Genomic DNA, 23,193 nt, shown 5'->3' on the forward strand with positions numbered 1-23,193 from the left:
ATACGAGGTGGTTTATTCCTAACACGGGATCCCCTAAATGGCATTCCCTTTCTAGGGTTTATGCATGATGCCAGTTTATCAAAGCCAGTAAACATGCAATACATAAATGAAACGTGTCCTAAAGGAACCCTTTTTTGTATGTCGGGATGAGCCTAAAATGAAGTGTATTCATGCGAAACATTGAATTTAAACGTGTCACAACAAATAGGGTAGGCTCCTAGAGAGTACCATGCCAGGACTCTTATTCTCTAGGGCTTATGAATGCAATTGGAGACAAAACCCAAGAAAAGTTAGTTCAATCAGATAAATTCACATAACACGTTGCAGCAAAGCAATAAGAAGATAAAACAACAAAAGGAAAAGAGGGGTTGGATCCCTCCCCTCGTGAATAGTGTCCCTAATAGGGTAAGGCAAACTCTATCCTAAGGCAATTCTAATATGGATGCATGCGGTATTGGCTTACTAATGCACCTAGACTCGATAGGTCATAGGTCCCCGAGCCTTCAGACTTGGAAACCAAGGGTCATCAATCCCAAGGTTTTTTGTCGGTGGTTCAAGCGATTCCCCAAACACCGCTACGCACACATCGTGTCACGGCTACGTGTTTGAGTGAATCTATCAAAAATTCTCAACTTTCGACTAAAAGCTAAAGGCCATCAACCCAAAGCTTAAAGCGGAAGGTCGAGTGACCCATCGGATCATGCTACACACACATCGTGTCGTGATCACACGTCCAAGTGGGTCGCCTAAAATCCTAATATGGTGGAGTGGCATGACAAGCCACTAAAAGAAAAAAATTAGGGGTAAAAATAATTAAAGCGTATGCACGTATGCTAGTACTCGTTTGGAGGGGAGGGATCGAGAACCAACGCGAGGCTCTAGGGTAATGTCCCCCCACTCCAATGCAATGCAAAGTGCGAGATAAAACAAGTACAACATACATCCAATCAACCAATCATACATACGCAAGTGAGGGAATAGTTTGATACGCGCGCGAGGCAAAAAGTCCTAAAATGAAAAATGCAACCCTAATATCCAAATGCTATGCATAAAAAGGGTAGAAAAAGGAAAAGAATAGCTAAATCAAATGCTTGGACCCACTTAGGAAGTCCCCAGTGGAGTCGCCAACTGTCGCGCCCCACCTTTTCATAGTGTGTGTGAAAGTAGTGTGTATGTGAACGCGTGTGAAAAATGAAAATAAAAGGCCGTGGGACTTGAAAATGCGACGATTTGGCCAAACAGAGTTCAAAAAGGGTTTTTTGCATGAAAAATGGAGTCGCCACTTGGTATGGAGTTAGGGTGTACCAAGTCACCCAAAAATAAATTTTTTGAAAAGCAAAGTAAACAAACCCCTTTTTAAGAACTCTTAGGTCTACGTAACCAAAGAAAGGGATCGGGGGTCACATTTGATAAGGGAGAAGGCAAAGGCAAAGCCTAAGGCACTCCCTTACCCTAGCCAAAGCTAGTTGCGCGATTTAGCCCCACGTTTCCTAATTCTTCTACCCAAAATATGCGTTGCATGTTGGATATGACTAATGGATATGAAAAAGAAATGCAATCCTAAATCTAAAATGTCTCTTACGAGGCTTTTTGGTCCCAACCACATGAGTTGTGGCGGCCAATAAGGAAAGTCCTCATAGAGGTCGCGAATGATGCAAATGAAGACTCAAATATGAATGCAAGTGTGAAAATGTAAGAGAACGTGCATGTGTGCGAATGTAAGACAAGTGCATGTATGCAAATTGAGAAAATAAAGGTGTTTGTGTGCAAATGGATGAAAATATGATAGTAGATACATATAAGTGCAATTGGGTGCAATTTGTGAGGTTGAAAAACAAGTGACAAGAGGAAAAATGTGTGAACATGGCATTTGCATTGAGAAGGATATAAATAGTGAGAAAATGTGGATAAGAGAGTGAGGAAGTGATATGATAAGAATGAGAGTGTATGACCCTAAAGGAATGCATCAAGTCGGGTACGGGAATGACTCCTAATTTTGCGACTTTAATTTTCCCTTTGATTAGAAGGAAGAACTAGCGTGCTAAGGCTATTTTGGAGCCACACTCGCTCGTTTCCCTTATCGAAAGGGGACTCTCAAGCAAATGTACCCTGTAGACACCAAATTTTGAATAATTTGTATGTATCATCTATTTCATGATTTTCATTTTAGATTGCTTGCATTTTAGTTCGTCATTGTGTGTTTTGCACTATTAGTTGTTATGATATTTTAGTTTTATTCATTTTCGCCCTTTTAGTTGACCTATTTCATTTGCTATTTATTCTTATCTACTTTTAGTTTTAGTTTTTAGTTTTAGCTTTTAAGTTTAAGATTAGCATGGAAAGAAAGGAAAAGGAAAATTTGTTCACAAAAATATGTTTATTTCTTTTAAATTCAGCTTTTTGGCATTTTATTTTATTAAGTTATTTTGAAAAAAGTGAAAAATGAGAAAAATGAAAAAATGGAAAATTGCATTTTTGTTGTTTTTAGTTTATTTTTATCTAATGTTAATTAAGTTGTTTTCATCATTAATTATTATTGTTTTATTATTATCATTTTTGTTGTTTAATTAATTAATTAGTTAGAAAAAAAAAACCGCATCATGCACGCTGCAATTTTTTGCAGCGTGCCAAGCATAATTTCAGCAGCACCATCGAAGGGCTGGATGGAAGGCAAGGACAAACCCCTCATCAGCACCCTTCGTATGAGGGTTTAGGAACCTAGGAGTTCCATATAAAAGGCAACAGAGTGAGCAGCAGCCGACAGGGAGAAAATAGAGAGGATTGGCGGCTGAAAATCTGAAGAGGACCGAGAGATTGAGGGAGTTTTCAAGAGAGGTCTGAGAGCAAGAGAAAAAAAAATAACGGGCTGGGAAAGGAGTCTGAAGAAGAGAGATAGCTACGGGAGTTTCTGAAAGAAGAAACCGAGAGCTAATAGGGAGTTTTTTGGGGAGCAAGAGTGAAGGAACGGCCGAAAGAAATTCTGGAAAGCTAGAGTGAGCATAGCAGCCGCAACCAAGGAAACTAAAAAAGAGAGAAAAGAGGGAGCTTTGGTAAGAAGAGGGCCACGGAGAGACGAAGGAGAACAAATGGAGGCGTTCGGCTGAACAAAAGAGAGAGAACCAAGAAAGCTTCGTGGAGGAGGAACCCAGATTTGAAGTTTCAGCAGAATTTCTGAGCCTCGTTCAGTGGTACCTGCGACTCGTTAGAAACACATCGCCTTCATTCGATCACGCTAACATCTTCAGGTAACTCTAGCTTTTCCTCTGGTTAGTTTTATACGATTCCTACGAGGATGCAAGCTTAGCAAACAAAGAGTTTGGGGTCATTTGCTGGGTTGTTTGTCGATGTGTGGTTTGGGATGTTCCCCATGTTGATTTGTGATTAAATTGGATTTTTTTGAATTAAGAGGACTTGGATGTTGTTGGGTTTTCATTAGCTTCTTATTTGGTTTCTGGATTGCATATTTGGTAGAGTTATTACCGAAAAATGAAAACTTGACAAAAGTTATCTGTTTTGCCTTGTGAATCTGGTGAGAAAGAGAAGGATTGTTGAATCTCTGATCTTTGTAGTGTTATGTGATGCTTTTGTTGGGTCGAGATTCTTGTGGGGGTTAGCTAATAGACTCGCATGTGGTCGGTTGAAATTGCAGCAAGTCTGCACGATGCTTGCTGTATGTTATGTCCGTTGTTTGTAGCTGTCGTCCTTTTGATCTGTTTGAGATTTTATTCAGTCGAAGGATGGGTTTGCAGAATTTGGTGTTCATAGGCAATACCAGTTCTGTGTGTATCTAGGCTCTTTGCTTCTACTTATTTTGGGTTCAGCTTTGGGTAAGGAGGGAAGTATTGAGTTTTGCAGAATGTTGAAACGATTCTTTGTGTTATCCTGCTTTTACGTTTTTTTTTTTCAGAAGTTCGGTTGGCTAGATTTGAATGCTCTTGCTCTCTAGTTTCTTATGTTCAGAAATAAAAAGAAAGTTTGTCTGTCTTGCTGTTTAATCTGAACGTTTGGTTAGCGGAGATGTTAGTTGCGTTAGGAGGGATTGAAATTGCATGTTTGAAAAGCCCAAACCTGTTATAAATAAAAGAAACCAGCAGAAATAAGGAAAGCTTCGTATGCCTGCATTTCTTTCCAAGTTTTTTTTTTACTTGTTTGAACGCCAAAGTCATGTGTTATGTGGTTTAATTTAGAACTTGGGGTGTGGGTATGAGAAAGTTTGATCAAAGTTGTAAAGATTATCGATGGCATGTTGGGAGAATGCTGCAGAACTTTGCCGAAAAAGCTTCTTGTACTGTTAAGTTCTGTTGCAGAAAGTTTGCTTCGTAGCTTGCATGAATTGCATGAAATAATTTCTAAAAATTGCTCTTTAACCCCCCAAGTCCCTTTTTGTTCTACTAAGGCCCAAGTAATTGGAACATTTAATCAATTTGATCCTTCTAAGTTTCTCTTTGTGCCACAAAAGCCCAAGCATGTTTTAGTATCTTGTAATTAAGTCCTAAAATCATTACAACTTCAATCATTGTCTTGGCTTTTTCTTTATTTTTTGGAATCTTTGAAGTGCTTAAACGATTTATTTGGACTTGAATGTTTGAGTAACGCTTGTTTTGGGTCTTTAGTAGATGTTATGCTTGGGGATTGGATGATCATGCCTTTTGCCTTGGTCTTTAAGTAGTTTTGACTTCATTGAGTTGCAATTGAGGGAAAGTTTGATGTTTTGGTGGATTCAAATTGTTTAGTTTATGTCTTATCACTAAATTGGTGCATTAATCTTTTGTTTTTGGTGATTTTAGCCTAAGTTAGTCTTTTCTTGGGTGACTCTAGCCAAGTTGAGTTTGTTTACTTCCTTAGTATCACCAACGGGGAGGTATAATCTCTTTTACCCCTTTTGTTTCTCTCCTATGTGGACTAATGTGCTATTTGAAATTTGCATGTCTACTTGCTTTCCTAGCCTCTCCTTATTTCCTTTCATTTATTTCATTTACTTTTGATTTTTATTAATGGGGTATGTGTACACCTCTTGGCTTGTAATAGATAGGGCGTAGCAAGTAATTTGGTCCATTTTCCCTTTCCCCTTTGTTTTAGTTAGCAAATGTAATGGTTGCATGCCTATGTGTTATATGTTAAATGCTTTATTAGGATCTTGCATCTAGTCAAGCATGATAAGTGCTACATGATTTAGGTGATTTGCATGTCTACTCGCTTTTTGTAGTATAGATGAATGGAATGGATGAATGTACGTCACCACACTAGTCCAACGCTAGTTGTGGTTCATCTTTTTCACCAATCTAATGATAGTAGGATGTCATAGAATGGGCTAGTCCAATGCTAGACCCAATAGGTTCTTTTTTCTTTTTTTCATTAAGTGCATGATCACCACATATCACGCATTTTTCCTTAGTTTATCATTTGGTATGTTCCTCAAACCCTTTCCCCTTCACTTTAGAACTTGCATCTCATGCTAGTTAGGGTTCATTTGCGTGAAAATCCCCTCTTGATAAGGGAAACGAGCGAGTGTGGCTACTCGATAGCCTTAGCACGCTAGTTTTACCTTCTAATCCGAAGGAAAATCAAAGTCGAAAATCAGGCGTCATCCCCGTACCCAATTTGTTGCATTCCCTTAGGGACATACTTTCATTCTTTCTCACTTCCATGCTCTTTTAATCACCCTTTTTCCCACATTTCTCAATCCATATTTTTCACTATGTTTTACTCATCTTACTCCACAAGTAGAATTCAAATTTCACATATATATTTATAATCCTATCTTCATTCATTTGCACACACTAATACTTTGAGTTTTCATCCAAATTCACACGTGCACTTTCTTTACACACTCATACACTAATACTTCACATGTGCACTTTCTTTACACACTCACACACTAATACTTTGATTTTTCATCCAAATTCACACGTGAACTTTCTTTACACATGCGCACACAAACACTTTATTTTTTTACACCATTTCATACATGAATCTTTTCATACACTTGCACACTTGCACTTGAGTCACCATTTGCATCAATCGACCTCTATGAGGTTTTCCTTTGTTGGCCGCCACAATTCATGTGGTTTGGGACCAAAAGCCTCACAAGAGACATCGTAGAATTTAGGATTGCATTTTCCTTTCCGTTTTGCATTCATATAGTCATATCCAACGTGCGATACATACATTGGGTAGAAGTTTAGGAAATGTAAGGTTAAGTCGCGCAACTAGCCTTGGCTAGGTCAAAGGGGTGCCTTGGATTCTATCCTTGCCTTCCCCTTTGTCAAACGTGACTCCCGAACCTTTTTCTTTGGCTTACGTGGACTAGGAGTCGTTTTTAAAAGGGTTTTACTACTTTGTCTTTAAAAATTTATTTTTTAGGTGACTTGGTACACCTTAATCATTACCAAGTGGCGACTCCAATTTCTCATTCAAAAACCCTTTCTAAAAACTATTTTTTTTGGGTCAAATCGTCGCTTTCTTCAAGTCCCATATTAGACCCATACCTTTTTTCAACTCACAAAAATCATTTTCCAATCAAAATTGAATCACAAAAACATCTTTCTCAAACCATTTATTTTTCTTATCAAAAAATGGGGCGCGACATACCCTATAACTAGCATGAGGATGCAAAAACCTAAAATGAGGGGAAAAGGATTGGAGGAGCATGCCAAATGCTAAAAAACTAAGAAAAATGCATGAAATGTAGTGAAACATGCAAATGTGTACTAACAAGAAGAGATACCTAAGGGTCTAGTATTGGACTAGCCCATATCTATAAATTCCTACTAGTATTGGACTAGTGGAAAATCGGAATGAAGGGCCACAACTAGCGTTGGACTAGTGTGGTGACGGGAAAGGGGGGCCACGACTAGCGTTGGACTAGTGTGGTAACGTCACACATTCATTACAATCAAATAAACTCATGTAAAACCTAATAAAGCAAATAAACACATAAATCACATATAACACATAACACATAAGCATGGTATCTAGATGCAAGGCCCTAGGAAAGCAAGTAACACATAACACGTAGGCATGTAAAACACACATAAGACAAATAAAGCAAATAAAGCCCTAACTATTACATTTGGGGGAAGCCTACTACAATCTAAAAAGGGGAAATAAATAATAAATACCTAACTATTACAAATTTGGCATTCAAGTGCCTTTCAAATAATCAAAATTGAATTAAAATAAATATGCCAAATTAAAAATAAATAAATGAATAATTCAAAAGGCAAGCAATTAAGCATGTAAAGGCACATAAGGCACGTAGAGTCAAATAAAGTAAGAAATGAGGGATGAGGGAAAGGGTGTACCTCCCTTAAATTGGGGCTCCAATGAAGTGAAATTACTTATTTGCCCTCCACAATACAAAGAAAAGGTCAAGGCACCACTTTAATTGAGAAAAATTAAAAGAAATGCGCAAATACAAAGCTCACTTGATCATGAAGCCCCTAAAGTCATGACTTAAGTGCAATTGAAACAAAGCATAGTAGTTAATTAAAGCAAACAAGCAATGAAGTTGTAAAATTAAAACTACCAACGACCCAATTGAAGAGATTATTCAATTGATTGGGTCATAGCAGCATTGGTTGGAAACCAAGGGGTCGAAGTGAAATTATTGAAAGAGTTTCATGCAAATGCCATGCAAATGGTACGAGGAAGGCAACAGAAAGGAATGCTTGCTGCAAATTTCCAGCCACGGCTTTTCTTTCCATTTTCATCATGCAGACCAGATTTTCAATTCAAATGCACAGCTTTGATTAGATTTTCTTCAACCCAACATCCCAATTTTAAACTGAGCAACAAAAACTGCATGATGATCACAATCCAAATGACCAGAAACTTGGAAAGATATCATACGAAAATTCTGAAAAAAAAAATGCAGAAATGATTCAGCAACTTCGTGGTTTATTTTTCAGCAAATATCCGAACATGATTCAATGCTTTAGACCTCAAACATGTGAACTCAAAACATCTTGACATTTGCAAAGAAACATTTCAACGTTTACCCATCATCCAAGATTGCAACCAAAATGCGAAAAACAGTGTTACACTCAAAGCTATTGCCTATGAACCTCAACCTCTGCAAATCATTTGGAGTATCTAAAACTACCAGACAATGCCATTAATGGGAGTTCATTCAACAAGAACGCCAAACAAAAGAGCAGCAGAAAAGATGCCAAACAAACGGATGCCAAGCAAGCCCATCCGAATCTTTCAAAGAGAAAACTTTCATTTCTTTCATGAAAATAAATTGTCTTGACAAGCGTGGGCTGGCCGAATGTTAAAAACAGAAATTAATTTGTCTTTGAAGTTGAACCCTCGGTTGGGCATTTAATCGAGCAGCAAATGAGCAAAAGAAAAATCAATGATTCTTTGCTTAATTGAAGTCATAATCAGCCCAAAAATGAGTCAAAACCCACAAGATCCCAGTCTAATTAATATACAAAAACATGCCTATTCCACAATCATGTATAATCAGCATAAAATCGCAATAAGCAATTCTCTACTTTGGGAAACTTGAAGGCCCTGAGCTTAAGAAAGAAACAAAAAATTCTCAAGGAGGGAGAGGACTTACAGCACCTGCTCGACGAAGATTGGCAGATGATGGTGATGTATATCCGATGAGGACGGTGACGGCCTGGTGAGTTGGAAATCTCCGCTGCCATCACTGCTCAAGTCATCCCCGGAAGAGACGCAGGTGGAGAAGCAGTTGATAAGAGGCTCTGGCTGTGAAACTGCTGCGCTTGGGGCAGCTTCATTGAGTTTGAGTAGCTGGAAGTCGAAGTCTTGGGTGTCGAGGACTTCATGTTTTCTCTGATTTTGTCGGCCGAAGTCCCTTTCCAAATTTCCCCTCTTGCTCTGTTTTTCGTTGCTCTGCCGAAGCCTTTCTCCACTGCCCGCCATTCTTTTCGTTTTCTCTCTCAAATTCCTCCAACCTTTCTTGTTTTCTTCTTTTCGTTTTCTGATTCCCCCGCCGCCTCTGTTTTCTCTCAAGGCCGAAGCTCCCTCTCTTGCTCCCCTCGTTTCTTTCTTCTCATTTTTCAAGCTCCGCCGCCCTTTTTTCCCTTTTCTTTTTTTTTGCTTCCCCCCTTGAGCCATCAGCCGAGCTCTTTCTTTTTGTCGCCTCCCCCCTCTTGACTTGCGGCTCTTTCATCTTTAAAGGCACCTTAAAAAAACTCAACCTAATATGAAGGGCCAAGATTTTAAACCCCAAAGTAGGCTTATGTGTATGATTCTTGTCCCTTTGATTGACTTTTCCTCTTTTCTTTTTTTCTTTTTTTCTTTTTTTTTCTTTTCCCTTTTTTCTTCTTTCTTTTCTTTCCGAAAATTTTAGTGCAAAAAAAAAAACCCTTAACTCAATTAAAATAAAACAAGGGACACGAATCAAAATAAAAATAAAAATAAAAATCTAAAATCGAAACAAATTGAATAAAGTTTAAAATCAAAATTTGGTGTCTACAGATTTGTAGCTCCTTTGGTAGCTTAAGATGATCACCAAGTACTTAGCAAAGTGTGGTTAAATTTTGAGGTGATTTGGTGAAGGATTGAAGCAAGATTTGATGAAGAAAATGGAAGAGTTTCTTGGTCACTTTTTGTTCTTGATGGCTGGCTGTTTTGGTGTGAAGAGAGAGAGTGTGTGATGCAAATAAAGCTTCCAAGAGAAGCTAAAATGTGTGGGTCAAAATTGAGCAAAAGTCAACTCGCGCGTTTTGTGCTCGATTCCTCTCGAGTTTGTTTTACTAGTGCACTAAATCTCTAATGCACTTGTATTCATACTATTATTATTCACTCTCAATAGTCTAACAATAAAGGTCGAAAGTCCCTCAATTATTCGCGTGCGTGAAAACGCGTACCTCCGATTTTCGTGCGATAAGGTGGAATTTTCAAGAAATTCTTATAATGGTAGTATCACTAACTAATAATTGAGCACTTAAATATAAAAATACCTATTTCAAGACTAATGTGCAAGTCTCCCATTTTCCAAACTTATTGTATTCTCGAATCGATTATTGACTCCAATCGCATAATCACTATTCCCACTTAACGAGCTTTCAAAAATTAAATTTTGAAACAAGTTACTTTAAAAATATAACTAAGCTATAAATCCATATAATTAGGTCTAAAGAGGTTAGAAAATAATATTCGGGGTAAATGGCCAAGTAAATAATTAAATGAGCTAGTAATTGGAGTTTAAAATAGGTAAATTTTTGCGAGTCCTCACATGAGTTGAGTATTAATTTCTCAATTAACCTTTCTTAATCTACTATTGATCATTCTTAACTCTCTAATATTAATACACTCCCGATTCAAGTATAGCCTCGAAAAATGTGCACTCGTTGTTCCTAACTAAACGAATTTTTGAAAAGTGAATTTTTTCAACAAAACGCTTTAAAAATATGAAAGAGGCGTCGTTCTATATAAATGGATTTTAAATGGTCGAAATAAATAATTCGAAGAAAATAAGTAAATAAATATTTAAGTGAACTAGTAAAAGAAAATGTACGTGATCAAGTGGTAATCATAAAACCTCTTGGCCATCCTTTTAGAAGGGATTTAATCTTCAAGTTGAATACCCAGAAGTTGGATATTGCATGTACTTGTTATGAGCTAAAATGAACTGTTTACATTCTTACTACTTCTTATGTACGATTATGGATGGTGTGAAATATAATTTGCCATTGCCACTCATTAATATTGTATGTTACCAGTTTAACATTATTTGAATAATCTTGCATGGGATGTATGTGAAAATGATTTGATATATGTAATGCTATAGTTATATGGTCCAGCAGAGATGTAGTTACTGTCTACTGAGTGAACAACGCTCAACCCATTTTCACCACTTTTGCATGTTTTGGAGATTAAGAGTTAGTGTATATCAAAGACTCTGAAGATGATTTCTACTAGATCCTTATTGGATAGGAGATAGCAAGTACGGTAGTACTTCATTATTTTGTAATAATGGATTCTTGTAGATGTTAGCGTTATTAGATATGGAGCATATGGTCTCCTTAGTTAATTATAGGATGTTTCTAGTTTTAAATTTGTACCACTACTATACTAAGATTTATGAATGCTAGTATATTTAGTTAGTTTTCCTAATTTTATGTTGTCATGTATTCTAAGAGTGAGACTTGAGCATACAGCAGATGTCTTGCGATGAGCATGTGCAGGCTTGGGATATGACAGATATTCACTGACAATACTAAAATCATCACAAAATTACTATTTTGTGATGATTCCACTGTCACGGATGGGCGAGAGATTTTGTCATTAATGTTTTAAAAGTTATCACAGATTTAAATTTATACTGCCTGCGACGAGTTGGGTTGTTGCTTATTTCCTGTTCTTGTAATGACGAGGCACAACTGTGAAAGGATGCTTTCAAATGTTCACTTATTTCCTCTTGATGTAGTGACAAGCCACTGTTGTCATTGGATAAATTTGAATATTCTGACAACATAACCCAGTCACTGAACTTTGTTTGATAAGCCAACTCTTGCCATTGCCATAAGCTGGCCATTTCCAACAACTAGAGCTATCTTAAACATTGACTACTATAAAAAGCAATAAGGATCCAATGCACAATGGATTTCTGAACATATATGGTCATAACTATATAACATCCATTTCAAGATACATCATAAAAAATTAATTAAATCACCAATATAAATTCAGCTACATATTAGTCATAATACCATTCTACTAAGTCCAAAATAGAGCATTAGATGGTATCTCAACAAAAGCAAGCATATATACACACCATAGGTGTCTTCCCAGTTATGTCAAAAAACTGGTGTCCAAAAGCTAATGTCTTCATCTCTTGACCACTGTTAATAGCCAAATGCTGCATTTATACAACATATCACATTGATTACAAATGGACAGAATTGATAAAAGTTTAAAAAAAATTCCTCAAATTAGTTTGCAAACACAATTGGAATTGAAGGTAACTTAAGTATGGTAGTTGAAGCTTCAGTTATTCCTATATAGCCCATTTCATAAACATGCAAGCATAACTAGGAAAATGGATGAATTATTATGGATGAGTAAACAACTTCAAGTGCTTTGGGTAATTAGTTCACTCAACTACGGAAACAAATGTCCAATTATCAACCTTTATAGAGATGCAAATTTAGGCCATGCAAAAGAAGCAAACACAGATTTTGGACTGGAACTAAATGAACATGGGAAGTTGGGGCACAAGAAGGATGATAAATTGTCCAAAGAGTGAGAACCAGAATCAAGAAATCACCAGAAAATATATACCACAGAACAAACAGAATCGATAATGGATATGCAAAATATTCGATTACCCTTACATTTACAATAAATCAGCATCATTCGCGCAACTCCTTCATTTGTGCAACCAACTCTTTGGATAACCCTCTTGTTTCCATTTGTTGCTCTTGCAAGTTCTTGATCAACTAGCACCATACTTAATAGGATATCTCAAACATTGCAATCTTTAACAAATACCCCAAAAATTAATAAAATAGACGGAGGAATTATACATGAAAAAGTAACATCAGAAGAATCAGAATCTTTAGGAGAATCTTCAAAGGAAATAGATATGATAACTCCAATAGAACAACAATTTTAGGAAGAAGAAGATAATCAAATAAATAGAATAAACGAAGAAAGAATTATTCAAACAAGAAAGACAGGAAAATTATAGATACAAGAAATTATTACACTAGATCAAGTCCTCCTGATATTCAATATGAAGAAATATCAAAATTTCATACTACAAAATATGATGGAGAATCGATATATAAATGGAATATAGATGGAAGAGTAGAATATAAAGTATTAAATATAATGATCTTGATCCCTGTCTTTTGATGTTTACAAAATAATTGGATAATACTAATATCTTTTCAATAAGAAATCCTTTCAGCTCTGAAGCAATTTGATTCAAAAATCAAGAGTAATTGAAAGAAGATAAAGGTAGACGAAAGCTGTTGGACGCTCACAAAGACAGTGCCGAACGTCCGATAAATAGTGCAAATCATATTGAATGCAGAACAATTTCACCGGACGTCCAAAAGAGTTGAAATAATTTTTCAAATTCTCTATCTGTTTTCGGACGCACGAAGAACTCTATCATCGAACGTCCGAAAGAAGATCAATTTGATTCAAAGATCAAGAGTAATTGAAAGAAGATAAAGGTAGAGGAAAGCTGTCGGACACTCACAAAGACAATGCCAGATGTCCGATAAACAGTATAGATCATATCGGATGCAGAACATCTTCACCGGACGTCTGAAAGAATAAATAATCATTCAAACTCTCTGTCTACTTTTGGATGCAAGCATCGGAGATACCGGACGTCCAAAAGAATTGAAAAAGATTTTTCAAACTCTCTGCCCGCTTTTGAATGCAAGCATCGGAAGTACCGGACGTCTGATACTCCCAACGGCTAGTTGACTCTTCAACTACCTTCTATCCATTGAAAATATTAGTGAAACATTTTTTGGTCTCATATAAATAGTGTATGGATAGAAATTTAAAAAGAACTTTTGCACATTGAGAATATAAGAGATTAATAGTAGTTTTAGTGAGAAATACTCTCCAAGGAACATTTGTACTCTTTGTGGTGTAAGATTCGTGTAAATTTTTATTTGTCAGAAAATACTTCAATAGTATAGGTTTGTAAGGGTTATCCTGAGGGATTGTAAAACTTCCTAATTTGATCGAGTGTAACTTGGGACAAGGAGGAAGTGAGTCTTCCTTTGTACATAAGATTAGTTGTATTTCATCAACTTGAAGAAACTTATTTTGTGAATTGATCTTCAAACTCAAGAGAAGTTTGGTAGTCAATTGGTTTGCAATTTTTCTCTTTTTATTTATCATCTTGTGAACCTTAATTGTTTATCTCTTCTACTCTCAAGTGATATTGTTCTTTTATTGATTGATTCATTGTGTGATCATTTAGAAAAGAGGATAAATTTCATATTGAGTAAAAAGTACCATTTAACTTGATTAGTTTTTTAATCAACGTAATTTACCCCTCTCTTAGGTTATTTTTGGGCCTAACAATTGGTATCAGAACTTGGTCTTCTAGAGATTAAGCTCAAGTGGCTTAGGAGTAAAGATGACAACCAACAATATCATGTTTTTTGAAGGACAATCTATAACTAGACCTCTAATATTTAATGGGTTGAATTATGTGAGTTGGAAGGAAAGAATGATTATTTTTTTGCAATCGATTGTTATTAAATTGTGGTTTATTGTTAATGAAGGTCCATATGATGCCTCTATAATAGATGAAAATACTTATAAACCTTGACAAAAAATAAGAAATAAATTGACTGCAGACGATAGAGCTCATCTCACCTTAAATACAAAAGTTATGAATGTGTTATATAGTGCTTTAGACTCAAATGAATCTATTAGGGTCAAAAGTTGTAGGTCAACTAAAAAATTTTGGGTCAAACTGAGAGAAATTCATGAAGGTAGTGAGAATGTTAGAGAATAAAAGAAATCTATCTTAGTTACCAAATATGAGTCATTTTAAGATGGAACCTCATGAAAATAGTGATAAAATATATTGTAGATTTAATGATCTTATTAAGAATTTAGAGATTTTGGAAACGGAATATTCCTTAGGAGAGAAAAATAGAAAAATCTTGAATCTTTTGTTTAAAGATTGAGAGAATAAAGTGACTGCTATTGAAGAGGTAAAAGATTTGAATTCAATAACTATTGAATCTCTTATAAACTTTTTGGCATCTTATGAGTTGAAACTTAAGACCAAAGTATAGGAAGAAGAAGATGCAAAGGCAAAAATGAGCATTGTTTTAAAAGCATCTCAAGATGAAGATGACTCTGTTTCACTGGATGATGAAGATATGGATGACAATGATCTAGTTCTTATCACAAAACGTTTCAAGAGAATTTTCAATAAAAGGAGATTCAGAAAAGGAGAACCTAACAATTTGAATTCCAACCAATTCAACATTGTAAGAAGCAAAGGAAAGCAATAGACCAATAAAAATAAGGTGACAAATGCTATAAATGTGGCCAACCTGGACACTACATGAGTGAGTGCCCAATGAAGAAGAAGAAAGAAAAAAAATCTGAAAGAAAACCAAGATTGAACGACTTTCAAATCACATGGAATGAGTGCAACTCCGATGGTGATATTAAAAAAGAAGAAGAATCTGCTCAAATGGCTTTCATGGCTATTGGTGATGATGAGGTAACAACTTGTAACCCTCAACTTGTTAGTGATGATGAAACTGATGATGATCTTGAATCCTTCATTGAGAAACTGCATGATAGTTTGAAAAAAATTTTATGCTAGAAACAAGGAATTAAAACAAAAAATTAGTTTTTTTCTTCAGGACAATGCAAATATTTTTCAAGAAAACAAAAAACTGAAAACTGAAAATGATTATTTGAAAAAGGGTGAGATTAATCTACATAATGAGTTTGATAGAAAAATAAGGTTTTGTGAAATATTCAAAAAGGAATAAGGTGATTTGAAAAGAAGAATGGACAATCTAAATGAATTGCTCCAAACAAAAGATAAAACTGTTTTCAAGGCAATGGATCAAACTCTCATCTTGGCACTCATGAGAAGAAATTAAATTTTAGTGCAAGTGAATTTACTATTTATAAGAGAAGACAAGTAAAATTTATTAACTCTATTCATGCAAATAACTCGTTGGTTATTTGTAGTTTTTGTTGTCAAAAAGGTCATATAAAAAGTAATTGCAATGTGAGGGAGAACATGAGAAGAGACATAAAATGTATGTGGATAGTTAGACATGATGCTAACTCTCGAGAATTCAAAAATTGAAGAGTACCAAATATTATTTCTTGAACTCTTGTGTAGGTGAACTTGGTGAACATCGTTAATGAATCAAAGTGATTCATAATTAGTGGATGTTCAAGACACATGACCAGTGATCCATTAAAATTCATCAAACTCAAGTTAAAATCAAATGGCAAAGTGACATTTGGAGATGATATGAAGGCTAAAACAATTGGAGTAGGAGATGTTAGTAAGAATGGTGAGATTTTTGTTCATAATTTTCTTTTGGTTGATAATGTGAATTATAACTTACTAAGTGTTAGTCAATTATGTGATAGAAATTTGTTTATTTTATTCAAAAAACATGAGTGTTTAGGTCTTGATTCAAAGTTTAACATCATTTTCAAAGGACAAAGATTTAATGACATTTATGTTGTAATTCTTGAAAATATTAATTCCTCTAACCTTTAATGTCTTAAAGTTTCAAATGAAAATCATTGGTTGTAACATAGAAAGTTTTGTCATTTCAACATGAATTTGTTAAAAGAATTTTTCAAAAAGGATCTTATTAGAGGTTTGTCAAAAATTAAGTTTGAAAAAGACAAAATGATCTTATTAGAGGTTTGTCAAAAATTAAGTTTGAAAAAGACAAAATTTGTTATGTATGTCAATTTGGAAAATAAATTAAAGTTTTTTTTAAACCTAAAAGTATGTTTCTACTTCAAGACCATTGGAACTTTTACATCTTGATTTGTTCTGTCCTACATAAATTGCTAGTTTGGGTGGTAAGAGATATTATCTAGTCATTGTTGATGATTATTCTAGATACACTTGGGTGATTTTTCTTGCTCACAAAGATGATACTTTCAAAAATTTTGTTTTCCTATTTGCAAAAGTTCAAAATCCACTTGGTTTGAATATTGTTAAAATTAGAAGTGACAATGGTTCGAATTTAAATTTTGTGACTTTCCAGAATTTTGTGATCATAATGGAATTACACATGAGTTTTCAATTGCAAGAACCCCTCAACAAAACGGTGTTATTGAAAGGAAGAAAAGAACTCTTCAAGAAACTGCAAGAACCATATTAAATAAATGCAACTTGCCAAAATATTTTTGGATTGAAACCATAAATACTGCATGCTATGTAATGAATAGAGTTCTTTTGAGACCAATTTCGAACAAAACCTCTTATGAGTTAATTTTTGCAAAACGGCCAATTATTGGATATTTCAAAGTTTTTCGTTGCATATGCTTTATTTTAAATATCAAGGAGCATCTTAAAAAATTTAATAAGAAAACCGATGAAGATATTTTCTTGAGTTATTGTAAAAATAAAAGAGGATACAGGGTCTATAATAGGACTCTTGGCACAGAAGAATCCATACATGTCACATTTGATGAATCTAATGATGATATTTTCGAGATTTGTTGTGAAGATGATTATGTAGGTATTCAAGAAAGATTCAAGAAACTCACGATTTATGATCAAGACAATATTCCATAAGAAGAAAAATCAAAGGAAGATAATTTTCAAGAGAATCAAGCATTAGAAGAAAATGACAAGGATGTTGGTACATCTAAGGATCTTCCAAGAGATTGGAAGTTTGTTCAAAATCATCCCAAAGAACTTATTATTAGTGATCCATCTGAAAAGGTAAGAACTCATTCATTATCTAAATAATTAATCGATAATTTTGCTTTAGTCTCGCATTTTGAATCTAAAAATGTTATTGATGTTTTGAAAGATGAAAATTGGATCTTAGCCATGCAAGAGGAATTAAATCAATTTGAAAAAAACAAGATTCGGACACTAGTTGAAAGACCTCAAAATCATCCTATTATTGGTACAAAATAGGTCTTTAGAAATAAATTGAATGATAAAGGTGAAGTTGTGAGAAATAAGACTAGACTAGTAGTTAAAGGGTATGCTTAAGAAAAAAGAATAGATTTTGATGAAACATTTGCTCCTGTAACTAGACTAGAATCAATTAAAATATTTTTGGCATTTGCATGTTTTAAGAACTTTAAATTGTTTCAAATGGATGTTAAAAGTATTTTTTTAAATGGATTTATTGATCAAGAGGTTTATGTTGACCAACCTCCCAATTTTGAAAATGAGACATATCCAAATCATGTGTTTAAAGTTTCAAAAGATTTGTATGGGTTAAAACAAGTTTCAAGAGTTTGGTATGAATGTTTAAGTGATTTTTTGGTTAAAAATAGTTTTAAAAGGGGTATTGAGAATACCATTCTTTTCACTAAACCAAGTTTCAATGATCTTCTAATTGTACAAATATATGTGGGTGATATTATTTTTGGTACTACTAATGAGTGTTTATGCAAGGATTTTTTTCACTATTATACAAAATGAGTTTGAGATTAGTATGATGGGAGAGTTAAATTTCTTCCTTAGGTTCCAAGTGGTTCAAACTCAAGAGGGTATATTCATTAATCAAGTTAAGTATACAAAGGAACTTTTCAAAAAATTCGGAATGGAGGATTCAAAACAAGTTGGAACGCTTATTTGTGTATCTACCAAACTTGACAAAGATGAAGAAGGTATGAAGATTGATGAGAAGAAGTATAGAGGCATGATTGGTAGTTTACTTTATTTAACTGCAAGTAGACCCGATATTATGTTTGCTGTTTGCTTGTGTGCTCATTTTCAATCTTACCCTAAAGAATTTCACTTAATTATTGTTAAATTTTTTTTTTAGATATTTAAAGAGAACCTTGAATTATGGTTTTTGGTATCCTAAATGTCATGAATTTGTCATATGTAGATTTTCGGATGCTGATTTCGGTGGATGCAGGATAGATAGAAAAAGTACTAGTGGTACATGTCATTTTCTCGGTAATTGTTTGGTATCATGGTTTAGCAAGAAACAAAATACTATCTCCTTGTCTACGGTGGAAGCGAAATATGTAGCTGCCGGTGCATGTTGTGTTCAATTGTTATGGATGAAAAATACCTTGAATGACTTTGATCTGGTGTATGACTGTATGCATTGTGATAACACAAGTGCTATAAATTTGACAAAGAATCTCATTCAACATTCTAGGACAAAACACATAGACATAAAGCATCATTTCATTCGTGATCTTGTCCAAAAGGGTGAAATCTGTATAAAATATGTTCGTTCAAAAGATCAAATTGCTGATATTCTTACAAAAGTTTTACCGAGATATCATTTTACATTTTTTAGAACAAAATTGGATGTTTTGTAAAAGGCTTTCTAAAAATTTTCTGGTCAAACTTTATCAGACGTCCGATAGTAGATTAATGAATGTCCGACAGTGTTCTAAGCTATTTTCCAGAAAAATTTTCCATCGGATGGTTGTGTCGGACGATTCTCTTCGTTTGGCCGTCCGACACTCAAAAGGGGCGTGTTATAAAGAAGCTTTTCTCTTCATTTGGTTTAGAAGTAACCGTTGTCTCGAACGCACCCCTTCCCTTTCCTCCACTTTCAAAAATTTAAATTCGTTTCTTCTCAGAACAAATTTCAAAAAATTGACTTCACAAATAAACTCACTACCCCTATGCAAACTGATTAACATCTAAACACTTTTCTAACTGTCAAAAATTCACCTGATATCAAATATCATCAGAAAACCTAATTTCTAAAAACTCACCCATTTTTGGAAAATTCGAGCATTCATTTTAGTCTAAGTAGCAAATTTAGTCCATTTCATCCACATTCTCAGTACATTCTGCAAGAAAATCATTTCACATTTTATTATGGTTCAATTAAGAGGTGGATCTTGTGAGGACTTGCAAATTTTCTTATTTAAATTCTTATTTCGAGCTCATTTAATTATTTATTTGGCCAATTGCCCCGAATATTATTTTCTAACCTTTTTAGACTTAAATATATGGAATTATGGCTTCATTATATTTTTAAAGTGACTCGTTTCAAAAATTAATTTTTGGAAACTCGAGTAATGAAAATAGTGAAAACGTGTTTGAAAATTTTATCCAATTGAGGGTACAATAAGCTCGGAAAATTGGAGACATGTACAATGGTCCTAAAATAGGTAATTTTAGGTTTAAATACTCAAGCGATAGTTATTAGTATTATCGTTATAAGAATTTCTCGGAGGTTTCACTCTATCGCGCCTAAATTAGAGATACACGTTTTCACATGCGTGATTTTAATTGAGGGACTTTAGACCCTTATTTTGGGACAATTAAGAGTGAATAATATTTATATGCATATAAGTGCATTAGAGGTTTAGTGCACTAGTGAAATAAATTCGAAAGGAATCGAGCCCAAAATGCACGCGTACACGTGTGCACGAGAGAGTTGACTTTTGAGGCATTCTTAGCCACATATTCTTAAGCCTCTCACGTAAGCCTCATTATCAGCCAACAACATTCTTCTTCCTCCTCAAAGCTGCCGTCCAGCACCAAGAGCAAGAACCAAACTTGCTTCATCAAATTCTACTCCAAAATCTTGCTCAAATCACTACCAAATCCTCTCAAATTTTAACTCTACTTAGCTTAACATTTGGAGAGTCCATTTAGCTACAAAAAAGATGAGCTTTCCACGGTTTTTTTGAGCTGAGAAAAGGGCTGAAATTCTGCTCTAGTTCATCAACCAAAGTAGGTAATGATCCTCTCTCAATTTCTTGTCCTATGGAAGTTAATTTACACTTATGAGCTTGAATATTTATATGGGTGGTTGTTATTGTTGGAAAATTTTGAAGGTGGGCTCTATGAACTCCCACCCTTGTCTTGATGGCCGATGTGATGATTAATGATGGGTTTAATGTTGGTTTGATGCTCAAAATGGTAGATTAATGGTGTATTAGTCGTATGAACTTCAAGAAATGCATGAGGGAAAAAGTTCCAATTCTGCCCCTGCTTTGAACGTACCTATTCTTGCAGAATTTTGGGGTTGTAATGACTTATTTATGATGTTTATATGTTGTATAGATGGTGTACAAAATTTCGTTGAAAAATATTGAGGTTTGGCGGGTCAAATGAATTGATTTCACAAAGCTAGTAAATCTGGAACTGTTCCCGTAATGCTCTGACCAGCTTTCGTGTTTCGGCCATAATTTTGTGCTCCGACATCGAAATCGAGTGCCGTCAGTGGAATTTGAAACTAGACATTCCAACCTTTCTGAAGGTATAAAATACACATTCTGGTTCCATGTATGTGAGCTGAACCAACCATTTAAAGTCGGCTGTTCTGTTTCTCTGTTTTACTAGAACGAAATGCTGAGGCTGCAACTTGTGGCTCGAATTCTAGCTAGTTGTGTGCCGAATTTCAGAATAATTTCTTCTGTGAAATTATAGCTCTATGAATTTATTTTCCAACGCCATAAACCATGCCCAATTCTGAGTTAATTTGAGTGATTTGTGATCAAAATACGGAACCTGCCCTGCTCTTGAAAACCCTGACTTTTGGACAGATTTGATGCAAGGCTTGGTATAGACTTGCTAACTGAATATTTTGGTGCTAAACACTTACCAAATGTACCATGAATATTCCTTAGGCTTTGCCTACACTAATGAGCCATGTTTGAGGAATTTTTCCTTGACTAAATGTTTGAAATGGAAAACAAAAGGTTCAAGGCAGTTTTGTCTTAGTATTTTCGAAATTTTGGGTGTTTGATTGACTACCTTCCCGAAGGTATTTTTCCATGAAATTTGATAGAGGGATACCCTATATATAGGAGTGTTATACTGCCAAATTTAGTACCAATCCAAGTCCGTTTCGATACCCAACTAAAGTCCCAAAGTTGGAAGCTCAAATCTGGAAATTTGTTCACCAGTTTTGAATTTTCCCAAACTTTGAGCTACCGTATCTCGGTACTCGAAACTCCGATTCCTAATCTACTTGTTCTGTTATAAACCTTACTTGCAACTCTAATTGAGTTACAAATTTCAAAGGCTAGTTCCAATCAAGTGAATTTTGCCGAATTTTCAAAGTTGGCCAAAAACTAACTTAAATCTGCCTTATGAACCAAAACAGCGATTTTAAGCTCATTTTTGAATGTTTTCCATATAGAATCATGGAAGAGTGTATTCTATGAACTTTTAGTACTTTGGAAGAAGTTTCCAACGGTGCCAAGTTTTCCAATTTTGGACCTACTGAGTGCAAGATCTGATTTTTCTAGGTTTGACGCGCAAATCTGAAATTTGCCGATTTCTTAAAAAATGAAATTTTGAGAACTCGTTATTCCTTCTTGATGATAAGCGGTCGCTTTAAACTTGATTTCATGAAGGAAATTAGTTTTCCTTGTGTTAATAAAACCTCACTTTTGAACCTTTATTTTGAGTGGCTAAGGTTCTTGATTTGAGGTATTGACTAGACTAGATGAGTGTAACTCCTTTCTTGATTAATGCGTGATTATGAGTGAAAAATACTTGTCAATTGCTTCAGGTGCTCAAGCTAGTCTTGAAGAGAATCCTGGAGGGGACAACTAAAGATTTTCTCGCTCAATTACTTTTGAATTGGTGAGTGTCAAGTGCATGACTTGTCGTGTTTACTTGATTTACCTGCTTATATACGTGAATATCACTTGATGAGACGAGTGTGTACTTTATCGCACTCGCTCTCCTTAACTTAAACTTTACTTGTATTAACTTGGTTTTCAAAGTCGATTTGAGTGAATCTCGTCGACTAAAATATACCTGTTTTCGTGTACATGTCGTGTTGCCGTGCGTGTCGTGCGTGTCTTGTTGTCGGGTGGAGTGAACCTCCTCGACTTATGGGGACGCCCAATTCTCTTAACCAAACTTGCAACTCGAGCTGGCATGGGCTTGGTCGAGAAGCTTGATAAACCAAGAGAGTAATAAAACACAACTTGATCTTTTGAGATCTTGTTCAGCATACTCGTGGAGTATTGCCCTTTTCGTGCATGCTCAAAAAAATCAAAACTTGATCTCTTGAGATCTCGTGTGGCATACTCGATGAGTATCGCCTTTTCGTGCGTGTTTGGTTTCGGACCCGAGAGGGTGGAATGTTGGTCGGAGGAAGTAATAAGTGAAGTTTCTACGGATATAATACCCACCCGGATGACGGAGTGTCATCACGAGGGGGTATCGGATTGAGCTGTGGCGAAGCAAGTGGAAAATAGCTCCTAAGAGCTCCTATATCCTTGAATTGTTTCTGTTTGCTTTTCTCGCTCGAATTGTAAATTACTTGAATATTGGGGTTGTTACTTGGACAACGTGCTTGCATGTGTGTTTTCTTGGCCTCACGAGCGTTTCGCTCACCCCGTAAATTTGTTTTCCTTAACAGGAATGGATGGAGTGAAATTCGGTGGAATCCTTTTGGATGTACTTTTGTATTAGGGTTCCAAATGTAATTGACTAGACATTTTGGCTGTTGTATATATTTGGAAGTTGATGTATCTTTTGGATCCTGATGTAAGAGTTGGTTAACTGATGTATTTTTAACTTGTGGTACAAGACTTAGATAT

This window comes from Coffea arabica, chromosome 2c (genome assembly GCF_036785885.1).
Source record: "Coffea arabica cultivar ET-39 chromosome 2c, Coffea Arabica ET-39 HiFi, whole genome shotgun sequence".
Classification (NCBI taxonomy): Eukaryota; Viridiplantae; Streptophyta; class Magnoliopsida; order Gentianales; family Rubiaceae; genus Coffea; species Coffea arabica.